The following is a 25,947-nucleotide window of genomic DNA, read 5'->3' as shown; positions in this document are numbered from 1 at the left end:
AAAGCCAATGAATGGCCATTTAAAATCCCAACTAGGTAACTGCCTATGTGGAAGAAAGCATTCATAAAGAGAGATCAAAGAATCCCTGCAGACTCATGATCAAGGGAGGGAAATGTGAGGTCACTTAGGTGCTTGTCATGATTGAACATTTCTGATCTGAATTTGAATCAAGAATTGTATTTCATTCTTTTTAAAGTTTACTTTGTCTGCTTTTCTGACTTCCTAAGAATGGGACCTATTATTTGGAGCCTTGTGACCTTCGGGTAAAACTTTAAGCCAACCTCAACAAGCATTAGAGGGAGCAAAGAAACAGTTTGTGAGGAAATATTTACCACAGTAATCTTGGAAGAGCGCTTTTGCAGCGTGCCCCATGAAACAAGGATGTGGATATAGTTCAGAGCATCACTTGCTAGATGAGTTCCAGGGATGCTTTGTTAGAGGTGGATTAGACCATTTTACAACATTTTAACTTGCAATTGTCTTGTAACTATAATCCCTGCCCCATGATTGTGGTCATGTTTCTTTTAAACGCTCCCCTCTCCTGCAGAATGTCAAGCAAACACTTAGTTTCACATTGCAGATGCTGTGTCTCCCCATTTCGAGTTGTATCTATTCCTCCATCGACCTCTTTGCTTTGCTCCTAATAGACTATTGGAATTTTCTTTTATGACAGCCACATCTACTCCGTGCAAATGCTTAAAAGGACCATTTCATTCAGGTGTAGCCTAAACATACTGGCTTCATTTGAAAAGCCCATAAAGGAACCAAGTGAGACCACCAAATTAGGAGCATTCAACAGATTCCGTTCTTCATTTTAAATATCAGCAAGGCTGATGTCCATCTGATCTCCAACGCATCTTATGGAAATGCAATGTTTCTTAACTAAAGAACTAATAGGACAGTAATAATTATAACTACTGTTATTTACTGAGCATATAACGCAGTACAGACCCTGTGAGATATCCTTTAAATAGTCAGTCTCATGTAGCTTCACAATAACCAAGAAGTATTACTTGTCTAAGGCTGTAGTAAAACTGGCATGGGTGGGGGGTGTAAAGTGGGTGGCATCTGACCTCCTCTGACTTCACATAGAGAAGGAGAATCAGACTCAACATCAGCCCAAGGCTAACGCCTATGAGGTGACGGTCAGACACGCCTCTACCTTTCAATCTTCTTACAAATGATGTTAACAGCCATCCTTCCCACAACACATTCTACTTTTCTGCTGGGCTTGATAATCCACTGCAATGGCCACAAAGAACTCAGGGACCACACTCAAGATAATGGGGTGGAGATGTAGTTAATTACTTAATGACCCTTCTACTCATAATCTCCCTTTTGTGGTGTATTGCAAATTCTACCCTGTGGCTATTATCCCATTCTGGAGGGAGTCAAGATAACAAGTCAGAATCAAGGTGAAATAAATTTTTAGTCCCTGCCTTACTAACGGTTCTGACTCAAGTCAATAACCTTTATATCCTTGAGGATATGGTGTGCACAAGGCAAAAATCACACCTCTCCCAAAGCTATCTTGGTGATTTCCCCTTTGAGAGTGAATATGTCCAGAAGCAAGCAACGCCTGCTCTCACTTTCAGACCTTTCACTTATTGCTCTGGATTCTGTATCGGGCTTGCCTCTGGCTGACTTCCGGTTCTTGAGACTTGAGTTGTGGTTTCTCACCTGACCTGATTTTACCAGCTTCCATGGCCTTCTAGATAAGGAGATTCTCAAAATGGACATTTGAACACAGAATTTGGGACTTACCAGCTTCCACAACTATGTGAGCCATTTCCTGTAGGGAATTTCAGAGGCCTGGGATGTGAAGGAAGATACTCAGGGAAGGGATAATGGTTGCTATCAAGGATGGCAGAGTGATAATGGCATTTTAGAAAAGGTGGACATGTGGGGACACCTTTCATTTCTACCTCACTGGAACTAGTCTTGTATTAATTGTTCTGCAAGCAATTGTTTCCTGGGGGGGTGGGGGCGGTGGGGTTGTTAGGGAAGTTAACAGGTTACAATTCAGGATCAGAAAAGCTCAGGAGAAAGTTCAGCCAGTCCGAAACTATGCCTACAGGCACACACACGTCTCTTGGTCTCTTCCCTCTCAGTCCCAGGCTCGGCCTCTGCCTTTCTCAGGCTAGTGTTACAAAGCTTCTGAAGCACTGCTGATAAATGCCCCGACACTCCTCTCTCCTGAAACCACAGCCCAAGGGCACTTGGTTTAGCCCCGCCCCACTCAGCAAGCCTAGCTAGTCCAATTAAAGGCCTGAGGCACCCCACTCTGCAGGCAAGCCTCCCGCCAGAGACACTCACTTTACGTATTTTGAAGGCCAGAAAGTCTGGTCCTGCAACTGCTCCTCTGATGTCACAGCTCTGTTTTCCAGATTACGGTTCAGCCCAGGGAACTCGAGTCTAAGGACATGCTCTACTCCTAGCTCTTCTTTCTTAGAGGTAGTGAGAGTCACTATTGATTTTATACATAGTGGATGGCAAACTGAACCAGGCCTTACTAAATTACAGTTCCATACAACAGTAATTTGATGGGAGTTACAAAGACTATAGCTAGAAGAGCCACATCAAGTAATGTACCGCAGCACATTTGTAGACCTGGATACTTGAGATACATGAAGGTAAGCCCAGATCCATTATACAACAGTCTTGTTTTCTCGTTTTCTCTTCTGTGTTCCAATAGCTTTCACTCTAAGGAAGGTGCCAGAATCCAATTATGATTTTACTCTGCTTCTCTTTCCTCAATCTCAATTCAATCACTAGGCTAGAAACTACAACCAGATTCAATTGAGCAAATAATTCAAAAATCAGACTTGGGGTAACTGAAAAGCCAGGAAAAAGAATATCCATTTAAAAATTCAAATAATAATGTTAAAGACACAACAATATTTATTAAATGCTTTTATGTGACCAGCATTGTTTAGGAACTGAAGAAAAGATTGAATAGAAGATTAAAATATTCAGCAAATATGATGCCCCGGGCTTAGGTGGAGAGCAAATGTTTTGAGAATGATGAGGGCAATGAATGTACAAATGTGCTTTACACAACTGATGTATGTATGGATTGTGATAAGAGTTATATGAGCCCCTAATAAAACAATTTTTAAAATATTCAGCAAATAAAATACAATCGCTAATATTAAAATGTACATATAGCAGCAAGCAAATACGAATCAAATCAATTAATGTCATGAGAATAAATTATACCAAATTTTTTTTCCTGGGCCTCACATGTATATGTAGTTCTCTAGCAGTGAAACTGCCAATTTTGAGAGGCTCTATATCTTTGATTTTGTATACAATGCAAAATGTTTTCAAAAGTAGTTACACCAATTTATATTTCTATCAGCCATGAATGAATGTTCCTATTAATCTACCCTCATTTGATAGAGCCAATTTCAGTTTACAGATATAATAACATAGTGTATCAGGATTGCAATTTGCATTTCCTTGACTATTAACAAGACTGAACACTTTTTCATGTTTATTAGCTACTCGGAGATCTCATTTTCTGATGTGCCTATCCAAGACTGTGTCCATTATTCTATTAGTACATGTTATGCAATGTCTTGTCTAAAAACCCTTCTCTGGATCCTGGGATTGCGAATATAGTCTCTTATATTAACTTTGAAAATCCTACTGTTTTTCCTTTCATATTTACATTTTAATCTACCTAGAACTGATCTGGTGTAAGGTGTGAGGCAGGGCACCAATCAGTCTATTTAACAGAATTTACGTATATGAATTGTGGTGTTGGCAAAGAATATTTGAAATTACCATCAACTGCCCAAAGAACACACAAATCTCTCCTAGAAGAAGTATAGCCAGATTACTCTTTAGAAGCAAGGGTGTAATCAGTAGCGACTCGTCCCTGGGAAAGGATGTCATGCTTAGTAGAGGGTCAGTGAAAAAGAGAAAGATCCTCAGAGAGATGGATTGACACAGTGACTGTGACCACAGGCTCGAACCGCACAATAGTGTTGAGGCCTGCACCACCTCAGAAGTGCTTCCTTCTATTGTACAAAGGATTCATATGAACCGGACAGAATTGACTCCACCGCCACCTAACAGCAGCATTTAACAGAGACCCCTTTCCAGCTGGCGTGCCGTGCTTCTTCCTATATCATAAATCGAGTGTCTGAACATACTGGAGTACGGTGGGAAGCTGTCTCTGGAGGTGTGAGTTGTCCATTGATCTATTGTTAGTCTATTCCAGTGCCAGCATCACACTGTTTTAAATACTATAGTGCCATAATACTTCCTGGTCTCTAGAAGTACTAGATTTTGCCTTTTTCCAAGAGTGTCTTGAATTTCTATGACTTTTGCAAAAAATTTTTTTTAATCATCTCTTTAAAAGTTCCTAGGATTACATTAAATCTATACATCATTTTGCAGAAAATTAACCAAAAATATTATAATCCTGAATTTTCTAATCCTTGAGTCAATATCTTTCCATTTAGTTACATCTTATTAAAGTCACTAAATAAAGTTTACAAATGTGAAAATATATTTTAAGCCTAGAAAATTTTCCTAGTCTTGAAATATATCTGCCATAATTAGAACTAGTAAAAATCATGTATGGGGGAGTATTATACATATACATACATCAATTGTATAAAGCACATCTGTACATTCTTTGCCCTGTAATTTACTTTTAATAATTATTTTTTAATCATTTTATTAGGGGTTCATACAGTTAATAATTATTTTACATTGTGTAATGCCTTAACTTCAATAGGTCTAAGGTACTTGAGAAAAGTTGCATGTAACACAAACAAAAATTTGAAACCCTTATTGGTTGTAAGTCTTACAAATTATGACGCTCTTAAAATCCAGAATAACTTACAATTCATCTGCTTCAAGAGGAGGTGAATAAAGGAAAAGATGAATAGTAATCGATACAAGGAGATGGCAACCTCACTGATATTTTCATCATAGCCTCATATGAAGAATCCAGACCTCTGTTCCTAACACACGTCTCTCGTCACTCATATAACTCACTGAAAGTGTTTCTGTTTTTACTGCAAAGCAGTTCTCCTTTTCCATGTTTGTAAAATGGTGATGCTGCTCTGTCAGAGCTATAGCTAGGAGTGAGCAAACAGGCGCCTTGAAAGGGCATTTAGTCTGGATTGTGATGAGAGTTGTACGAGCCCCCAATAAAATGATTTAAAAACAAAACAAAAAGAACATCTAAATAGACAACTCAAACAGTAATTAAAGATACGATTCGTGGTTATTCTACTATCAGAAAGGCATTAGAATAAAGTTGCCTATAATTATAGTTTGTAGCAAAACTGCCAATAATCTCCAATAAATTGGCCTTAAAAATGATCAGAATAACAAACACAAAGCAGGAGGTGTAAGAGGTTTCAGAAATCACTTTTGAGATGTAGTCAATAAACATTCCTTATGGGATGCATCATCATTCTGGCCTCCATGATATAACCCCATTTTGGAGGGAGTTGTTTCAAGGCGCCCTGGGGGTGGAGTGGGTAAGGCTTGGGTGTGAGCGGTTTGAAGCCACTAGCTGCTCCAAGGGAGAAAGATGAGGCTATCAAGTGTAAAAGTTACAGGCTTAGAAACCCAAAGGGAGTTCAACCTTGTCCTAAAGAGTCACTATGAGTCAGAACTGACTGGAGGTTTTGTTCCTTTAAATTCTCTGTTACGAGATTAAGGTCAGGCTAAGTCTTGATCTTTGCTTGATAAAAGGGAGGGGCATTGGAAACAGAGGAAGGTCCTCAATGATTTGAACTGGCACAGTGGCTGAAATATGAACTGGGGCATGGGAAAAATTGTGAGAGGATGGGGCAGGACCAGGCAGTGTTTTGTGGTTATGGATAGGGTCTCTAGGGGTTGGAAGCAACTTCTAATAACAAGTCTCAAGTCTAGGAGATGGTGTAAACCAACGCATACCTTTTGTTTCCTTGGGGGCAGCTTTAAGACTACTTTACTAGAGGGTGTGACTACGAGTCATCCTTCCTTTACCTTGGGCTACAGTTAGCTAAAAGACAGAAACCATGCCTACATAAAGGCATTCCTCAGTGTATAATGACTCAGAAAGAAATGTCTGACCCATTGGAAGAGCATGTCTAAGCCGTCTGTCTCAAGTGGCCGGGAGGAGACCGCCAAGAACAGATGCATCAGACTGTGGCGCAGAGGCTCAGAGGTGTGGTGCGTAGACTGAGACTGATAGCGCAGCAGGCTGCTTCCTGGCCCACCGAGGCAAACGCCACGAGGGAGCTTGGCTGCTGGCTGAGGAGAAGTGCTGCTGTGCACCAATAACAGTGTCCTTCCTGTGTGCCAATCCTGACTCCTGGCCCTCTATCAACACCCCGAAGAGACCCCGGTGGTAGTGAGCATTAGCTGTGAGCTCTGTGTGGCCACAGAAGGAAAGAGTGCTGGGGAGGAATGGCTGATGTCAGCACAGGGGAAAAAAACGATGAGGGGTGAAAGCACGGTTGACCCCCACCTCATGGCAACAGAGAAACCAGAGCCAGATATGTGTGCTGACACTAACAGATTCAATTATTTATTCTTCAAAACACTTTTCAATCCAGTAAAGTGTAAGTTACTCTTTTGACCATGAGAAAACCAAACTCACTGCCATCAAGTCAAAGTTGACTCATAGCGACCCTACAGGATAGGGCAGAACTGCCCCCCTTGAATTTCCAAGATTGTAACTCTTTTTATTTTCTTTCTTGTGTGAGCTGGCTTTTTTTTTTATAACATTTTTATTGGTACCTAATCCACATATCATACAATTCAGTAGCTCAATCATTCATTCATATCGAGAAGAATTGTACAAGATTGTAACCCTTTGCAGGAGTAGAAAGCCCTGTTTTTTCCAGAGGAACAGCTGATTGTTTTTGAACTGCTGACCTTGCAATTAGCAGTGCAACTTGTAACCAATATGCTCTATTATATGCGAGGCTCTTCTCTTATATGAGAGGTCTAAAAAATGTGTCAAGATCCTGGGAATTTATCATCTGGTTAAGATCTAAGAAGCATTAATAACTACAATATACAGTAAGCAGTCAATAAATATTACATTATGAAGTAGTTTAAAAATCCTATAACATATTCCAAAGCAAAAAGAATCACTTTCAGTGCCCGGCTACCAAAAGATATAGCACCTGAAGTCGCTGAAAACAATGGGGGCACAAGCAAATGTGATTAAGAAAGATGATGGTGCCCGGCTACCAAAAGAACAGCACCTGAAGTCTTAAAGACCTGAAGATAAACAAGCAGCCATCTAGCTGAGAGACAACAAAACCCATATGGTAGAAGCACACCCGCCTGCCTGGCTATCAAATGATATAGCGTCTGGGGTCTTAAAGGCTTGAAGATAAGCAGGCGGTCATCTAGCTAAGAAACAACAAAGCCCACATGGAAGAAGCACACTAGCCTACCCCAACACAAACGCTGAAGACAAAGCAGGTGCATAAGCAAATGCGGTGAAGAAAGCTGATGGTACCCAGCTGTCAAAATATATAGAAACTGAGGTCCTATAGGCTTTAAGATAAACAAAGGGCCATTTAACTGAGAAACAACAAAGTCCACATGGAAGAAGCACACCAGCCTGTGAGATCCCAAGGCATCGAAAGGATCAGGTATCAAAGACCAAAAGAAAAAAAACAATAGCATTGTGAATGAGGGGGAGTGCAAAGTGGGGACCCAAGGGCTGCGGGGAGGAGATGAGCCAGTCAGGGTGCAGTGTAGCACAATTTTCCTCTAGTTCTTGAATGCTACCTCCCCACCACTATCATGATCTCAATTCTACCTTACATAACCAGCTGGATCGGAGGATGTACAATGGCACAGATAGGAACTGGAGATACAGGGAATCCAAGACAGATGAACCCCTCAGGGCCAGTAGTGAGAGTGGTGATATCAGGAGGGTGGAGGGAAGGTGAGGGAGAAAGGGGGAACCGATTACAAGGATCTACATATAACCTCCTTCCTGGGGGACAGACAGCAGAGAAGTGGGTAAGGGAGACGTCAGATGGTATAAGATATGACAAAACAATAATAATTTATAAATTATCAAAGGTTCACAGGGGAGGGGGAGAGGGGAGGGAGGGGAAAAAATGAGCTGATGCCCAGGGCTCAAGTAGAAAGCAGGTGTTTTGAGAATGATGAGGGCAATGAATGTACAAATGTGCTGGACACAATTGATGTATGTATGGATTGTGATAAGAGTTGTATGAGTCCCAATAAAATGATTAAAAAGAATCACTTTCAAATAAGACGGTCCATAAGGCTTTAATGAGGAATGTTTGTTTTCAGCTTACCCTAGTATATGCGTAGGCAAACCTCAGTGCATGAGTCAAAGCTAGTCTTTGTACAGCCAGTAAATTCAGAATATGTTTCACATTTTAAAATCGTTGGGAAAAGGGGGGAAAAAAGAATTTGTGGCACATGTGTATTATATTAATTGAGATTTCACTATCCAGAAATAAAGTCAGGCTTTCACACTACAAGGCCTAGATCAGACCTTGTGACAGAAACTATATGGCCCGCAAAGAAGAAAATATTTGCTATCTGGCCCTTTACCAAAAAAATTTTTCAAGTGCCAGCCACTATTCTAACAAGGTGGATGGGATTTCCCAGTGGGTAGAGAACTAGGACAGTAGAAGAGGGGTTTGGGAAGAACAGCATTCCATTTACAAAATGAAAAAATAAAAACACATAGGAACAAAATGAGAATACTGTGGGGCATATGAAGACCAGTTTAACTATGTAAAGGATACTGATAGGTGAGCAATTATTAAGCCATTTATGATTATGTACTATTACTCAGACCGTCATATACATTATGATTGGCAAACACCTTTCTACAAGTCTATTAGACTGCTACTGGTATTGTCCCCATTAAAACTAAAACCAAACCACACTGCATTACTATTGAGTTGATTCCACCTCTGAGACCCCATAAGACAGAGTGAATGGGCTCGTTGGTTCCCAGGCTATAAATCTTTACAGAAGCAGATAACCTCCCTCTCTCGAAACAGCTAGTGGGTTTGAACAGCTGAGCTTGAGGCGAGTAGCCCAGTACCAGAACCAGGGCTCCATATTAATACTAACGAGTAATTAAATGATATAGAAAATTAGGTTTACAAAAGTTACTTGCCTGAGATCAGAGCTAGCTTGTAGAGTAGAGCAATGCCAATAAACGTCACCTCATATCAAACCTCCACACAGAGCTGTAAAAGGAAATACATCTACAAAGGTAATACAGGACAAAAATACCAAAGATTTACAAATATAGAAGTAAATATAGATTGTATCTATATGTTATGGTTATATGTTTAAAAGGAAAGTTGTCCCAGAAACATTTCAAAGTACTCCACCTTTTTTTTAAGTGTTCCACCTTTGAAATAAAAATATTATGGCTTTTTCATGGAGAAAAAGCAAAACTGTGAACTTGATTTTCTTAGTTTCAAGACTTTCACGGAATTATTGCTTAAATCCTTGAAAAATGGCAAATGACAAAAAACAGTGGCCTACATTGGGGAAATTCCGCTGATGATACTTGGTTTGACTTCTTTTTTAACTGGCTTACGTATGCACCGGTGTCATTTTATTAATTAAGTTCAAGTGACTAATTGACTGTTTTAATTCATAACAATCAAGTCAAGTAGCTCGGTTGGTTTTCAGAGAAAGTGTATTATCCTTAAGAAGAATAACAGCACTTTTGTGAATGCTAGCCTCAGCACTAAAAAAAAATCAGAAACAGCTACATATTTCAAGTATCTATTAGTTGAAATTATATACATATGTATCAAATATGATTTGGTATATTAAAAATATATATACTATCTTGTTCATTGTGTCCCTCCAAAATATATACATCAACTTGGTTGGGCCATCATTCTCAGTGATTTTGCAGTTATGTGAGGATGTAATAATTCCTCACTGATGTGATCAGCCAATCAGTGGTAAATGGATTAGGGTGGGATTCAATCAGCCTTGATCCAAAAGTTCTTTTATCTTGGGAGAGGTACAAGGAGAAAATCGAGAAGAGACCGAGGGACCGCTCTACCAGGTTGAGTAACGAGCCAGAGCCAGGTATGGACTGTGTCATTTGGACCTCGAATACTGGCGCCGAGATCCTCCTAGATCCACAGGAAGACTAGTGACACAGACCTTCCTCCTGAACTGTGGGCCAACTAATCTCCTAGCCTAGCATCCTAAACTAGAACTTCTAGCCTTCTCAACTGTGAGAAAATAAACTTGTATTTCTATTGAGATGAACCCCAGACCTTGAGGTTAGCAGCCTAACCCACAGTGTTACCAAAAGGCCTAAAAGAAATTAACACTGATAGGCAAGGATCTGCCCCTGTAAGGAATGTTACAGGCAAATACCCCCCACCCCCTGCACAGAGCTCAATCTGTACAAAGCACCAACTCATGGATTGCATTTCATTGCTGAATTATACTGACATAAACTCCTTTTGTCAACAGTACCTTACAACCTATGCCATTGGATAATTCACGAATGTTATCAATGCAAACACCTTATCCCCCAGGGGATGATAGACAATGTTTTTCCTCTTTGTTGTTTTTGTTTTGTTGTTACATAAAATGATAACATGACTGCTAAAGTAAACCAGTGTCCTTCATCACCCACGGACAAGCAGATGGATTCTGGGCTCCCACTTAATTTTTGTCCCAATCCAAGAAGAGTAAATTCTTATAACAAGGCCCCGCTCAACAACTGCCTTCCCTGCCTGAAGTCAAGAGTGCTACAGCAAAGTGTGGTGAAGAAAGCAGGTGAGGCTTGGCTATCAATTGGCATAGTGTCTGGGGTCTTAAAGGCAAGTATTCAAACAAGCACCCATCTAAGTGAGCCATCAACTAAATTCACATTAAAGAAGCACACCAGCTTGTGTGATCCAAGATGACAATAACAGAATCCAAATATGAAGGAGAAAGTATCAGAGCTTAAATTGTGAACATCTATATGTAGAAGGCTATGGAGGGCAATAGGAGCTCAAAATCCATCTGCAGAGTATCTGGTCAGATTAAGCCTCTGGCAGATCTCCTCTAGCCACAGGTGAGGGACTTTGACTATCAGACAGAGATTATTGTAAACTAGATAATGGTGGATGAACTACAGTAAAAGATGATCCCTGGTCAGATGACTTCCTTCTGGACCCAACTGGAATTATCTCTAGGTTTAAGTAATTTTCGCTTATACCATGACATAAATTTCCTTTTTTAATTGCTGGTGGTCTTTTTGTTCTTATTTATTTTTTCTTTCTTTCATTTTTTTCTTTTAATCATTTTATTTGGGGGCTCATACAGCTCTTACTACAATCCATACATACATCAATTGTGTAAAGCACATTTGTACATTCCTTACCCTCATCATTCTGGAAACATTTGCTCTCCACCTAAGCCCCTGGCATCAGCTCCTCATTCCCCCCATTTTGCTGTTTGTTGTTAGGTTTCCCCGTGGATGAAGCACAGGAGTGGATGAAGAGAGAGAATAACTGATGCGATGGTGTAACAAGAAGAGATGGGGAGGGGAACTGGGGAGCAAATAACGAATGTGGGAGCACTAGATCTGATTGTGATGGTGTAGATACAACTCTTTAAACGCGACTTGACTATGGAAGTGTATGACATGTGATTTTTTTTTTTTTTAATGCAGTTGAGTTTCCCACATTTGGGGAAATCGCAGGGATCAGCACATCCGGAGTGCAATGGGTGAGCCTCGCCCTGGGAAAACCACCTTTGTGATCATGGCATCTCCCCTGCCAGGTTAAGTATTGAACATGTGAATTTTATAGCAATGAAACTTTTTAAAACAGAAAATGTTAACAACAATAATCTGTATTTTATGTTTGTAATGCTTAAATGATTATGCAGTTGTTTTTAATACAGTTTTGATTGCATGGTTTCAATCACGTTTTAAATTTTAACTGTGACTTATGATTGATAATGCATAACAACTTCCCTCCCTCTCCTCACTCCTCAGTGCCCTAAACTAGCTGTTTCAAAATTACAAAAAAAAAAAAAAAAACCTCCCAAGTGCTTTTCACAACCTGAAATTTAAAAAAAAAAAAATCTTTACAGGTATGGGCAATGAAAAGCCATGGAAGAATTTTGAAAAGGATACTGAAAGAAAAATGTTTTAGGACTAATAGTGAGGTGCCAGTATCATAAATAAATAAATCAGAGAGGCACCAGCCCAGAGTGTTACAGGCCTGTCTGGAACTAGGGCTACTACACTGAGAATAAAATAATAATAATAAACTGGAATGTACTGTAGCAGCAATCTGACCAAAGCAAGTAAATAGTTGCATGTCAGCAGGAGCCAGAAGTGCCAACCAAAGGAATTAGCCAACAAAATAAGTTGCCCTTTCTGTCTTGGCTATCTAATTCTGCTACAACAGTAAAATCACAAGTAGATGGATTTAACAAACAAATACATTGTCTCAGTTCAGAAGGCTAGAAGTCTAAATTCAGAGCTGGCAACTCAAGCAGGTCTTTGACTCTCTAGTTTCTGCTTCTGAGATCTCCATGCGTCTTAGCATCTAAACCATCTCTCTCTACACCAACTCCTTTAATCTCTTTATATTCCAAGAGATGGACTCAAATGACACTGACACTGACTCATTAACATAACAGAGACAAGTCCCAAATAGGATTCTAACAGTGTTTAGGATTTTAGCACCATCTTATCCCCAGGAGAATTCATGCTGGCACCATTTTGAAAAGACTTGGCTGTAGACTTTTCCTGTTTCTAACCTCACTGGCTTTATAGAGACCAACTTCTTGTTCACCATTTTTAAAGTATCTATAGTGGACAGCACTGGACTGCTAATGCAGTCAGTAGTTCAAGTCCACCTGCAGTTCCAAGGCAGAAAGATGAGGCTACCTGCTTCTGTTGAGATTATACCAAAAGTCCTGAACAGGGTCGCTTTGAGCCAGAGTCAGCTCAATGGCAGATGGGTTTGGTTTTTTGGTATGTGATAAATTTAAGTAGTAATAAATTCTACGCGGAAAAAGCACACAAACTGTTAGAATGTGTCTATGCTTTTTGCACACATGAAGAGAAGGTAAGGGGGGGCTGCATGTATTTTAGTAGGACAAAGTACATCAGGATTCAAATTTAAAACAAACATTGCAGTAACTGGATGTTTAATAGTTTTTACCAGATGAAAGTGTCACTATTGTGTATTTATCTATGCAGTTTAGTTTGTTACTCAGAAACCTATCTCCATTAAATGTTATGCTTCGAATAATCAAAATGAAATATTTTTAAAAATCATTTTATTAGGGGCTCATACAACTCTTATCAAAATCTATACATACAGCAGTTGTGTAAAGCACATTTGTACATTCATTGCCCTCATCATTCTCAAAACATCCGCTCTCCACCTAAGCCCCTGGCATCAGCTCCTCATTTTTGCCCTCCCTCCTAAAGTTATTTTAATTCAGATCCCCATGAGATAATGGGAGAAGCTACTGAAAGCTGCAAACAATCAGGCAATTCATGTACATAAAATAATTAGATACTAAGCAATATGATCTGATGCCAACTTTATAAAAAGGTCATATATTTCACACCAAAAAAATTTATATTTTAAAAAATTTATTATTACACATAAACCATAAACCAAAACCATTTTCATCGTTAACCCCTGACTGATGGGAAACCCATGCGTTATAGAGTATAGCTTTTTCCAAAGGGATTTCCTGGCTATAATCTTTAAGATAGCAGATTGCCAGGCCTTTCTTTTGTGGTGCTACTGAATGCATTTGAGCCACCAAACTTTTGGTTGTAGTCTAGTACACGTCATTGACATCATCCAGGAACCATACACCTGAAAACTTGAATCACACCAAAATATCAGCAGAAATTATTTCTGAATACTGAATACTATAGGCGATATTTTCACTAGACACTGCTTCTATATTTTCTACAATAATTATGTACTTAAAACCAGGGGGAGGGAGGAGGCAATAACTCTAGACAAGTGGAAATTGAGGCAGTACCAATCTATTTAGAATTATGCTATATTAATAGGCAATCCATATGCCACTACAATCTCTAAGGAAAAAGTACTTCAAAACCATTGAAACAGAAATCTTAATCTATAATACAAATTCTACTACATTCAGATATACAGTACACACATTTATATGTGGTGGGTGGAATATGCTACAATGATTTTTTTTTCAACTAAAAATGACTTCTTTGGAAAAACAAGTATCAGTTCAGCACCCTAATGAAACAACAGGGGATATTTAAAAGTGGTTCCAAAAAATGAATAACGTTCAAAAAAAAATGAATAACGTTTTAATTTCTGAACACATCAGACTGAATAAACACTTCTTTAAAATTGCTTTGCCCCCAACAAACCTAATTTCTATTGCCCCTCAAAAAAATCTTTTTCTCAGTTTTGAAGCAACAAATAAGTATAGGTGGATCAACACATAAGTCTTGATGCTTGGAGGTATGGGCAGGTAGGAAAAAAAATACTGCCTTCAAAAGGCTTGCAACAAAGGTGGGATGATAGCTGAGATGGGACAGGAAGAGGTCACAAGGTACCCACAAACAATTCTGTTGCTTTTAATGATTAAGTACCACTTTTAAAGGACAGAAGTCCCAGGGGGATGAGCCTGCCAAGATTTGAAGCTGAATTAGTTTTAGCACACATTTAATCCTCAGCGAGAGCAACAAAACCATCCCAAGTGTTTATACATTTGGACGACGAGTGTGCCTACACTACATAAATTTTTCTTGAAATTCCACTAACTGAATCCCAACTAATTGCAATCCACCACGCAGGGCTAAAGGCAAAGTTCGATTGCAACGTGCTAATGCGCCTAAACGGCAGTGACTATGCAGTTGCCCATAGAACACCTAACACCTGCAAAGAACCAAATGATGCTTAATCGAAGTTGGTGATCGGCTGCGATCAACACGCTCATCGCCACGTTGCTGCCTTCAGCTGGGCGCCGCAGCACGCATTGTGCCCAGGTTGGCAAGGGCGCGGCCTCCCAGGATCACTCCACCCCTGGCCCTCCGCTTCGCCCACTCCACGAAGAGTGTTTACCCAAACACACCACCTCCCGCCACCCTTTCTCGGAGTCTGCTCGGGTCCCCGGGGGGCCACTGGGTCACTTCAGAACGGGGAGGGGACTAGCAATGGGGCACGCGGGGGTGGAGCGGCACCGCGCGGACAAAGCGGGCGCCCACCTAACTGGCCTTGCCACCGGGCCAGTCTGCGGCCTGGGGCTGCCGGCGCGGGGTGGCTCTCGCAGGCCGGGCCGGAGGGACCGGAGCCCGCAGCCCGGCGAGCGCCCGCCCGCCCAACCGCCGCGGCACAGCGCGCCCGGCGCCCAACGGCGGTCCCGGCCCAACCACTGCGGGCAGGGGAGGAGAGGTGCGCGCGGCCGAGGGCGGTAGCGCGAGCCGCCCGGGGGTCGCCGAGGAGGCGGGCATGGGGAAGGCAGAGCAAGGAGGCGCCGAAGCCATTGCTGAAGCCCACGGCAGGAGGGGCGCCACTAGGGGCTGACGCCCCTTTCCCCTTGGAAGGCGCAGATGGTTTGACCCCCCACCCCGAGTGAGGTGCCTGGTCCCAGCTCCGGCTGGACTGTACCATCGGGCGGTGCCGCCGGGATTTCTCTCCCCCACCACCTCCATCAATTTCCCCCCCACCGGGTCCGCGGTCGGTTGGCCCCGGCCGGGCTCAGAAACGCGGAAAGAGCTGGCCGCCATTTTGGGTGGGACTAAGCAAAGGAGAAACACCCTCCCAGACGATCGGATACTCTGGGCCCTGGCTAATTCGGTTCCCGTAATCCTTTAGGTACTTACACGACATTGGGTGAGGGGAGCTAGAAGATCAGCGGGCCCCCGATCCTCTCTCCCTAGGGGTGATGGAAATCAAACCCCCCCCGCCACCGCCAGGTGGTTCTTCCCGCCGCAGAGTGGGCGCCGCAGAGAAGGTGGGGCTTTATTAGCATAATCTGCCTGGCAACGAGACCTAGACGTTATATGATTGGTTGAACTCTGTAAAGCCAATGCCATGCCTAAGAATGAGCAACGCTGGGGCGAACTACAGACCTAGATTTAAGAGTCGTGACGAAGATTCGGAGACGCTTATTCAGTCGGCCGAGAAGCCAAAAGGAGATCCACATAATAGCCCAATGATGGGAGGCCTCTTTATTTCGTGCTAAGCTGTTTATTCAAGACCCAATCAAAGCACGGGTCTCACCCGGCGCTTGCTTGCGTTTGTGCTGTAAGCCAATCAGAAAGCGTAGTTCTTCGACCGCAGGGTCAGGGCCCTCGGAAAGACAGAACGAACGAGGTGCAAGGTAAAGACGTCTTCGTGGGTCTCCGAGCCCGAGAGGATGCGCTACGGGTTGAGGGGCTGAGACACCTGTAAAGTGAGTCAGGTTCTTCGCCGCCAGACCTGGCGCAGCCCAGCACTTACGTGCGGGTGGCGAGGGCATGGCGGCCCGGGGTGAGCCCATCGACCTGCACTGCCGCGATGCGCCCTCCGCCCCAGCAGTGTTTGCAATCCCGTGGCCCCGCCTTGGGGAGGGACGCTAATGCCAAACACGTGCCACTCCCCAGCCCTGCAGTGAGGGAGGTTTCCCAGCCGCAGCCCTTGGGTGTTGTGGCCGAGACTTGCGGAGAGCTAGGCGTCCCTCCTGAGCTCCAGACACTGACTTCCATCCGAGTTCATGCATGTTGTACTGCAGGTCAGCCTTCAATTTTCCGCTGCTTCATTTACACACCAAAACCATGCCTTCCGGTTCTCCTGCCAAACCATAGAGTGCCCCACCTGCCCTATCCCCTTGGCCGTTCTGGTCATTCTGAAAATAAAGAAATCAATTTCCTTAAACATTTCAGAAATTGTATTCAAGAGTGGTTAACCTAGTGGTTTCCATATTCTGCTACTCCGTAAAGTTTTAGTCTTCAAGGGCCATCCAGTGCACACAAGAGCTCCTTTGCCCCAGGAGACATCCATTGCAGCTTCCCACCTGTGCAGTGGGGTGGGGTGCGGGGGGGGGGTGTGTACGGGGGAGGGGGGGTCTCACAGAAACGCCAGGCCCCTTGAGGCAATGTGCCCATCAAAGATAGCGACCTCCCTAGATTGTTTTAAAGATTCGGTGAGATTTGGATGTAAAGTAGTAGGATGTCTGGAATTGAAAGGAAAAGCATCCATGATGATAGAACCCACAGCTTACTATTGGCCAACTAATCACATAAAAGAGAATACAACTGTGCAAAGACTTGAGAACAGAAAACACCCACACCACACTCCGTCTAGTCAAGGTCGACTCACATAGACCTGTGAAATTGACCGTAAGATCTAAAGAATAACATTGTATTCAAAGGGAAATTAAATGTTTTGAGGGCTTGTTTGTTTCAAGCAGGTGAACTCGGTAAACTTTCTTTCATTGAATAAATATGTGCTATGCGTTCCACCTAGGAAGATTATAGGCAAGGGGAAAAAAACAATGCATCTTTTCATGAGTCATCTACTCTAGCACACTGAAGAACAGTCAGATATAGACTGCTGAAACACTGGACAGAGTGTACAATGGTAAAAGAAGTTTGGGTAAATAGGGGCCAGATCTTAATAAAGGACTTTGAAGCCTGTAGCATAGAGTTTGTGTGTTATGTTTTGTACAATTTAAGCCATCAAGGTCATGGATTGACACAGTAGCTGCAACAGTGAATTCAAATATAGCAACTATTTTGACAATGGAACAAGACTAAAAATTGCTTTTTTATGTTGTACATAGTGACATACAGGCACACATTTTGTAATGAACCCTGGTGGCCTGTTGGGTAAACATTGGATCGCTTTCTATACGTTGGTAGTTCAAACTCACCAGTTGCTTCTTGGGAGAAATTTGGGACTATCTGCTCCGTAAAGATTTACAGCCTCAGAAACCCATGTATGAATCAAAAGCAACTCAATGGCAGTAGGTTTGGAGATAGATCTATGAAAGTTATCATTATGATAACTAGATCTTCAAGGAATCACATTAGGAGTGGGAGGTGAGAGACAAGCTAGTTCTGAGTCTGTTGTGAGATGCCCTAAGCAGGAATAATGATTTTCACTGAAATAGCAATAGTGGAAATACGGAAAAGTGTATAGCTAGCATGTATATTTATGTGGCAAAGCCACAAGACTTGCCATGAGTAGGATGTAGGACAGGAGGAGGTCGCTGGCAATTCTAGAGAATAATAAGGAATAACTAAAATTTTCTGGAGCCTTAGTGGTGTAGTGGTAATGAGTTGGGCCGCATGCCACACAGTCAGCAGTTTGAAACCACTAGCAGTCCTGTGGCCCACTTGCAGCTCCATGGAGAAAGACTGGATTTACTCCCGTAAAAAGAGTCTTGGAAACACATCAACTCGGTGACATTGAGAGATTGAGTAAGAACTAATGCTTTATAGGAGCCCTGGAGGAATCCTGGTTTTGAGCGGGGTGCTAACCGCAAAGCCAGCAGTTTAAAGACACCAGCTTGGGAGAAAGACAAAGCTTTCCTGTGTGGTCATGAGGTGCAGAAAGGATCAGTTATCAGGCACCAAAGAACAAAAAATCATATTGTTGGGTACACACGTCCATGACACGATCGCTGAAGACAAATGGGTGCATAAGCAAATGTGGCGAAGAAAGCTGATGGTGCCCGGCTATGAAAAGGTGTCTGGGGTCTTATAGGCTTGAAGGTAAACAAGCAGCCATCTAGCTCAGAAGCAACAAAGCCCACATGGAAGAAGCACACCAGCCTGTGTGATCATGAGGTGTCAAAGGAATCAGGTATCAGGCATCATCAGAACAAAAAAATCTTTCCATAGTGAATGAGGGGAGGAGTGCAGGATGGAGACCGAAAGCCAATTTTTCAGCCACTGGAGATCCCCTTGCACAGGGGTCTAGGGGAAGAGATAAGCCAGTCAAGGTGCAATGTAGCAACAATGTTACAACTATCCTCTAGTTCCTTCCTCCTCCACCCCCCACTATCATGATCTGAATTCTACCTTGCAAGTCTGGCTAGACCAGAGGATATACACTAGTACAGATAGGAACTGGAAATACAGGGAATCCAGGGTGGATGATCCCATCAGGACCAGGGGTGTGAGTGGCGATACTGGGAGGGTAAAGGGAGAGTGGGTTGGAAAGAGGGAACCGATTACAAGGATCTACATGTGACCTCTTCCCTGGGAGACGGACAACAGAAAAGGGGGTGAAGGGAGACGTCGGATAGGGCAAGATATGACAAAATAATAATTTATAAATTATCAAGGGCTCATAAGGGAAGTTGAAGCGGGGAGGGAGGGTAAAATGAGCTGATGCCAGGAACTTAAGTGGAGAACAAATGTTTTGAGAATAATGAGGGCAATTAATGTACAGGTGTGCTTTACACAATTGATGTATGTATGGATTGTGATAAGAGTTGTATGAGCCCCTAATAAAACGATTAAAAAAACAAGACTTTCTACTCCCAAGTAAAGTTCGTCTCAGAAACCCACAGGGTGCCTTCTACCTTGTCTAACGGGGCCTCCATGAGTAGAGATCAACTCAGTGGCAGTGAGTTAATAATTTATAAAGTGAATGACAAATTAAATGTTGGCATCTTAGCTGACACTAGAGAGAGTGGAAAAGAAATGATTAGGGAAGACTGGTAGAGGACTGATTAGAATTCTTTTTTTTAAGTCATTTTATTAGGGGCTCATACAACTAACTCATCACAATCCACACATACATCAATTGTGTAAAGGACACTTGCACATTCATTGCCCTCATCATTCTCAAAACATTTGCTCTCCACTTAAGCTCCTGGCATCAGATGCTCATTTTTCCCCTCCCTCCCAGCTCCCCCCTCCCTCATGAACCCTTGATAATTTGTAAATTATTATTTTGTCATCTCTTACACTGTCCGACGTCTCCCTTCTCCCACTTTTCTGTTGTCTGTGCCCCAGGGAGGAGGTCACATGTAGCTCCTTGTAATTGATCCCCCTTTCCAACCCACCCTCCCTCTATGCTCCCAGTATTGCCACTCACACCACTGGTCCTGAGGGGATCATCCGCCCTGGATTCCCTGGATTTCCAGTTACTATCTGTACCAGTGTACATCCTCTGGTCTAGCCAGACTTTCAAGGGAGAATTGGGATAATGATAGTTGGGGGGGGAGGCGGGGGCGGGGGCGGGAATCATTTAGGAACTAGAGGAAAGTTGTATTTTTAATCGTTGCTATATCGTACCCTGACTGGCTTGTCTCCTCCCCAAGACCCCTCTGCCAGGGGATGTCCAGTGGCCTACAAATGGGCTTTGGGTCTCCACTCCGCACTCCCCCACCCTCATTCACTATGATAGGATTTTTTGTTCTAATGATGCCTGATAACTGATCCCTTCAACACCTCATGATCACACAGGCTGGTGTGCTTCTTCCATGTGGGCTTTGTTGCTTCTGAGCTAGGTGGCTACCTGTTTACCTTCAAGCCTTTAAGACCCCAGATGCTATATCTTTTGATAGCCAGGCACCATCAGCTTTCTTCACCATATTTGCTTATGCACCCACTTTGTCTTCAGCAGTTGTGTCGGGAAGGTGAGCATCATAGAATGCCAGTTTAATAATAGAAAGTATTCTTGCATTGAGGGAGTACTTGAGTGGAGGTCCAATGTCCTTCTGCTACCTTAATACTAAGCCTATAAATATATGCACGTAGATCTATTTCCCCATCCTTATATAAATATATTTGCATATATACATGTCTTTATACATGTATATATACACCTCTATAAATGCCCTTTGCCTCCTAGCTCTTTTCATCTATTTCCTTTTATTTTCCTCTTGTCCCACTATCATGCTCGGCCTTCATTTGGGTTTCAGTAATTCCTCTCAGTTATATTGCCCTTGATCATGCCCTACCAAGCATCCTATGCCCTCCTCACCACTGATTTGGATCACTTGTTGATCCCTTGTCCCTGGATTTGTTAACACCACTACTTTTCCCCCTACCTCCCCCTCTCCCATGTCTCCCCAGAACTGTTGGTCCTGTTGTTTTCTCCTCCAGATTGTTCATCCAGCCTATCTTATTTAGACAGACCTGCAGAGATGATAACATGCACAAAAACAAGACAGAACAAAACCAAGCAACAATATACAACAATAGCAACAAATCAATGACAAAAAAAAAAAAAGAAAGAAAAGCTTGTAGTTAGTTCAAGGATTGTTTGTTGGCCTTTAGGAGTGTTTTCCAGTCCAGTCTGTTGGGGCACCATGCCCTGGCTCCAAAGTCCACCTTCAGCATTCCCTGGGGACCTCACCGCTCCATTCCCTTGCTGTTCTGTTGCACCCCTTAGTATTTTGCCTCAGTGTGGCAGGATCAAATCTGGCACAATTCCCACACTGTGTCTCCAGTGTTGTCCCCTGTAGGGCTATGGGTCAGTAAGGGGCATCTTGTCTCATAGTGGAGCCAGCCATGTGGTCCTCTCTGTGGATTGGCTGCTCTAATCGGGAACATCGTCTTCAAGGTCTCCTCCTCCCCCTTCATCTGCTCCCTTGTGCTCCTATCAAATATGTCCCTCTCCTGAAGCTGTAGATTCAATGCTGTCCTTTGAAATCAATTCCTCTGGCCGGGGGTTGGGGGGGGGGGGCGGGGGGGGGAGGTCATAGAAGTTGGGATTGAGACCGGCCCCTCAGTGTATATTTCTTATTAAGATGTTGTATTTTTCTCTAGTTTTTAAAATTGGCCTTTAATTTTATGTATCATTACTAAGTATTGTTTCCCAGTCTGTGAATTCCTTACCACTTTTGACGAAATCTTCTGATGTGCACAAATGTCATATTTTTAGAAGGTTCCAGTCTTTTATTTTGTTTCTATAGTGAGGATATTTTCATTGTGCTCAGCAATATGTAAATGCCTTGAATTAGGGCAAAGAAAATCCTTTCATTTGTGTAGATCTCTTTTAGTCCTTTTGTATTCGTGTTTTGAAAATTTCCCTTTATGTCTTTCGTGTCCCTGATTAGATTAACTCTTAGATATTTTATTGCTTGTGGGGTTATTATAAATGGTATTGTTTTATTGATTTTCTTTTCAAAGCATTCCTTTTTAGGGTAAAGAAACCCAACTGATTTTTGTATCTTGATCCTATACCTTCCCATGTTGCTAAATTTTTTTATTAGATCCAGTAGTTTTCTTGAGGAAGCTTTGGAGTTTTCTATATATATGGGATCATATAATTTGTGAATAGTTTTACTTTTTCCTTTCTAATTTGGGTGACCTTTATTTATCCTTCTTGTCTTATTGTTCTAGCTAAGACCACCCCACCCACCCACCCCGCAGTGCAATATAGAATAAGAGTGATGGTAATGGGCATTCTTATCTTGTTCTGATTCTCAGGAGTAAGGTTCTCAGTCTTTCTGCAATTCGAGTACTGTTGGCAGTTGGTTTTATATCTCAAAGTCAAACCAAACTCACTGTCACTGAGTATGCCTTAATTCTGTTGAGAAAGTTCCCTTCTATTACTATTTTGTTCAGGTTTTTAATCAGGAAAGCATATTAGATTTTAGCAAATGCTTTTTTCGCCCGTTCAATTGATATGATCATGTGGCTCTTTTATTTTATTTATGTGCCGAGGTCTCTTCATTGCGTTTCTATTGTTGAACTGCCTTTGCAGTGTGGCTCCCACTCATTCATGACTTTTTGATACATTGTTAAATTCTGTTGTTTAGAAGAGCTGATCCCAAGGGCTCAATAGAAAGTAAATGTCTAGAAAAGAATGATGGCAACATATGTACAAATATGCCTGATACAATTGATATATGGATTGTAACAAGAGTTGTAAGAGTCTCCAATAAAATGATCTAAAAAATTCTATCGGTGTGTGTGACAACTTTGTCTGGTTTAAGTATCAGGTATAAGTATTATTAACAATTCTGTCTGTTGGTCTTTGTGATTTACAGTCCCACAAACCCTGTATTAGAGTGCTCTGAGTCAGAATTGACTAGGTTTTAGTGGGCTGGCTGCTCTTCTCTAGAGAAATGCTTTACCAAAAGCCAGAAAACACAGTTGGTTCTCTTTCCTCTGATTCTTCCTTGTGGGTGCCAAAGTGATTCGCCTAGCAACTCCTCCCCTCTTTCTGCTTTCACTGTGGAAGAAATATCAGAGTAGCTGGATTGCTAACTGTTTCTTGCCGAAAGCTGCTTTCTAACCCAAAGCAGAACGCTATATGAAGTAACATTTTTAAATGAATGGTGGCCTTCTGCCAACCTTTCCTCCCCTCCCCACTATGACTGGGCTTCACCTTTCGGAGAGCCACGATGTGGCTAATGAGAAAAGGCCAGGAGAATGACTGGAGAAAAAGACAATTGCAGGTTTTGAACGAATGGTTCAGTCGTGTGGAAAGGTGTATAAGGAGGGGGAAAAACAAACAAAAAGAAACAGTAGCAAAGCACTGAACTAAAGGGAATGACTGGCTTTCAAAGACAGAGCTCCCAGAAAACATTCAAGAAAATGTTTGCCAAGGAGTTTCACCAAAGAAACATTGACAGCGTCTTTTTGTGTTTACTTTAATCTGGTTTTTTTTTCTAATTAAAAAACCCAATGAAGTGCAAAGGGTTTCTGTTTTAAGTAAATCCATTCATTTTGAATAGTGCCTTATGGCTTGCAAGGAGTGCTGGCGGCAGAGTGGCTTATGACGGGCTGCTAACCCCAAGGCAAGCAGTTGGAAACACCAGCCACTCCCCGGGAGCGCGACAAGACTTTGGACTCCCACAAAAATTGAGTCTCCAGAAATCACAAGAGCGGCTCTACTTTCTCCTGTCTGGTCATTGTGTGTCTGGGTGGACCTGAAGCCAGTGAGTTTGGTTTGTTTGCTGATGACTGACAGTCTATCATGTGGACAGTCCCATGTGAGATTACAACACTGGCTGACCAAATGGTAAACTAGGGTAACTCTTACTTTAAATGCGAGAAAGGAAATTTTCAAAAGCAACAACCTATTCCAAATATAGCAAAGATTAAGATCCACAGGAACATTGTTCTAAAGATTTATGGATAATCCATGAATAATCCTCAGAAAGAGCTACTGCTGATGCATATCATCTGGAAAAATTGTATGGATTTTTCTAGCACATATGTCAAGAAAGCCTACGAGAAGACAAACCCGTGTGGATGCATAGTTTGGTTGACTGAGAGGTAACTGTGTCACTGGTGAGAGAAATGGCCCTCCTTTGTCTGTAAGGAGCACATTTCTCTTATGATTCAAAGTAAATTTAGTGAGAAATAAGGGAGGAATTGCTTGTTTGGATTTTAAGATGCTGAAGTCTCTTGCTTCTGAGCAAACATTACAAGATACAAGTCCTGCATAGATTTAAATTTAAGCAATACCTGTTTTCCCCTCCCTGAGAGTACTTTATGTTTGCTCTACTCCTATAATCATGGAATGTAAATATTCTCATTACTTCTCTTCCTGATAATATTCAAATGACCAAGAGAGCTTGAGAACAGAGCAAAGTTCTTTCCACTTAAGTTTGTCGTCACATTCCAAGATAGCATGTGATTTTTCTTAATTTTGGTAAACATAAAATAAAACTATATTCTGTAAACTTTTTATTTTTTCACCATAAAAAATTTTAATTACCAAATACCTAACAATGGAAGCAATGCTAGAGGCAAGGTTGCTAGAGAAAAATCTTTCTAGTTTAGTTTTGTTGTTTGTTAGAAATCGCATACCTATGCAGACATGTCCTGATCACTCAGGATACCCAAGTGAAATATATTTTAAATTGATTAGAGAACCTTACCTTTTAACCTGGAGCCTATGAATCCCTCAAAAACTCATTTGTTGTTGGTGTTGCTTTTAATCATTTTATTGGGGGTTCATCCAACTCTTATCACAATGCATACATACATCAATTATGTAAAGCACATTTGTACATTCATTGCCCTCATCATTCTCAAAATATTTGCTCTCCACATAAGCCCTTGGCATCAGCTCCTCATTTTCCCCTCCTTCCCTGCTCCCCGCTTCCTAATGAACCCTTGATAATTTTTAAATTATTATTTTGTCATATCTTACACTGTCTGACACCTCCCTTCACCCACTTTTCTGTTGTCCATTCCCTAGGGAGGAGATTATATATAGATCCCTGTAATCAGTGCCCCCTTTTCACCCCCACCCTCCCCGGTATTGCTACTCTCACCACTGGTCCTGAAGGGATCATCTGCCCTGGATTCTCCGTATTTCCAGTTCCTGTCTGTACCAGTGTACATCCTCTGGTCTAGCCAGATTTGCAAGGTAGAATTGGGATCACGATGGTGGAGTGGAAGGATTAAAGAACTAGAGGAAAGTTGTGTTTCATCATTGCTACGCTGCACCCTCTCCGCAAGCCTTCTGTAAGGGGATGTCTATTTGCCTACAGATGGGTTTTGGGTCCTCATTCTGCACTCTCTCTCATTCACAATGATATGTTTTTGTTTTTTTGTTCTCTGATGCCTGATAACATCCCTTTGGCACCTTGTGATCACACAGGCTGATATGCTTCTTCCATGTGGGCTTTGTTGCTTCTGAGCTAGATGACCGCTTGTTTATCTTCAAACCTTTAAGAGCCCAGATGCTATATCTTTTTCCAGGCACCATCAGCTTTTTTCACCACATTTGCTTATGCATACATTTGTCTATCTTCAGTGATCCTATCAGGGAGGTGAGCACACACTGATATGATTTTGTGTTCTTTGATGTCTGATAACTGATCCCTTCAGCACCTCATGATCACAGAGGCTGGTGTGCTTCTTCCATGTGGGCTTTGTTGCTTCTAATGGCCACTTGTTTGTTTTCAAGTCTTTAAGACCCTAGACACTATATCTTTTGATAGCCAGGCTCCATCAGCTTTCTTCACCACAATTGCTTATGCACCCATTTGTCTTGAGCGATCATTTCGGGAAGGTGAGCA

At 42.1% G+C, this 25,947-nt stretch overlaps 1 protein-coding gene and 1 pseudogene across 2 annotated transcripts in view; both read right to left on the bottom strand.

The window, feature by feature from the left end:
* The window catches only part of PRDM10 (PR/SET domain 10), a 149,373-nt gene extending 133,409 nt beyond the window's left edge, over positions 1-15,964 (bottom strand). For both annotated transcript variants that reach the window (XM_075564083.1, XM_075564084.1), the window contains exon 1: positions 15,845-15,964. The gene's annotated coding sequence lies outside the window, so the exon portion shown is untranslated. The remainder of the gene's footprint in view (positions 1-15,844) is intronic.
* LOC142423477 (U1 spliceosomal RNA) lies at positions 11,659-11,787 on the bottom strand (annotated as a pseudogene).
* Positions 15,965-25,947: the final 9,983 nt, after the last annotated feature.

This window comes from Tenrec ecaudatus, chromosome 12 (assembly GCF_050624435.1).
Source record: "Tenrec ecaudatus isolate mTenEca1 chromosome 12, mTenEca1.hap1, whole genome shotgun sequence".
NCBI lineage: Eukaryota > Metazoa > Chordata > Mammalia > Afrosoricida > Tenrecidae > Tenrec > Tenrec ecaudatus.
This window is presented reverse-complemented; position numbering and strand designations above follow the sequence as displayed.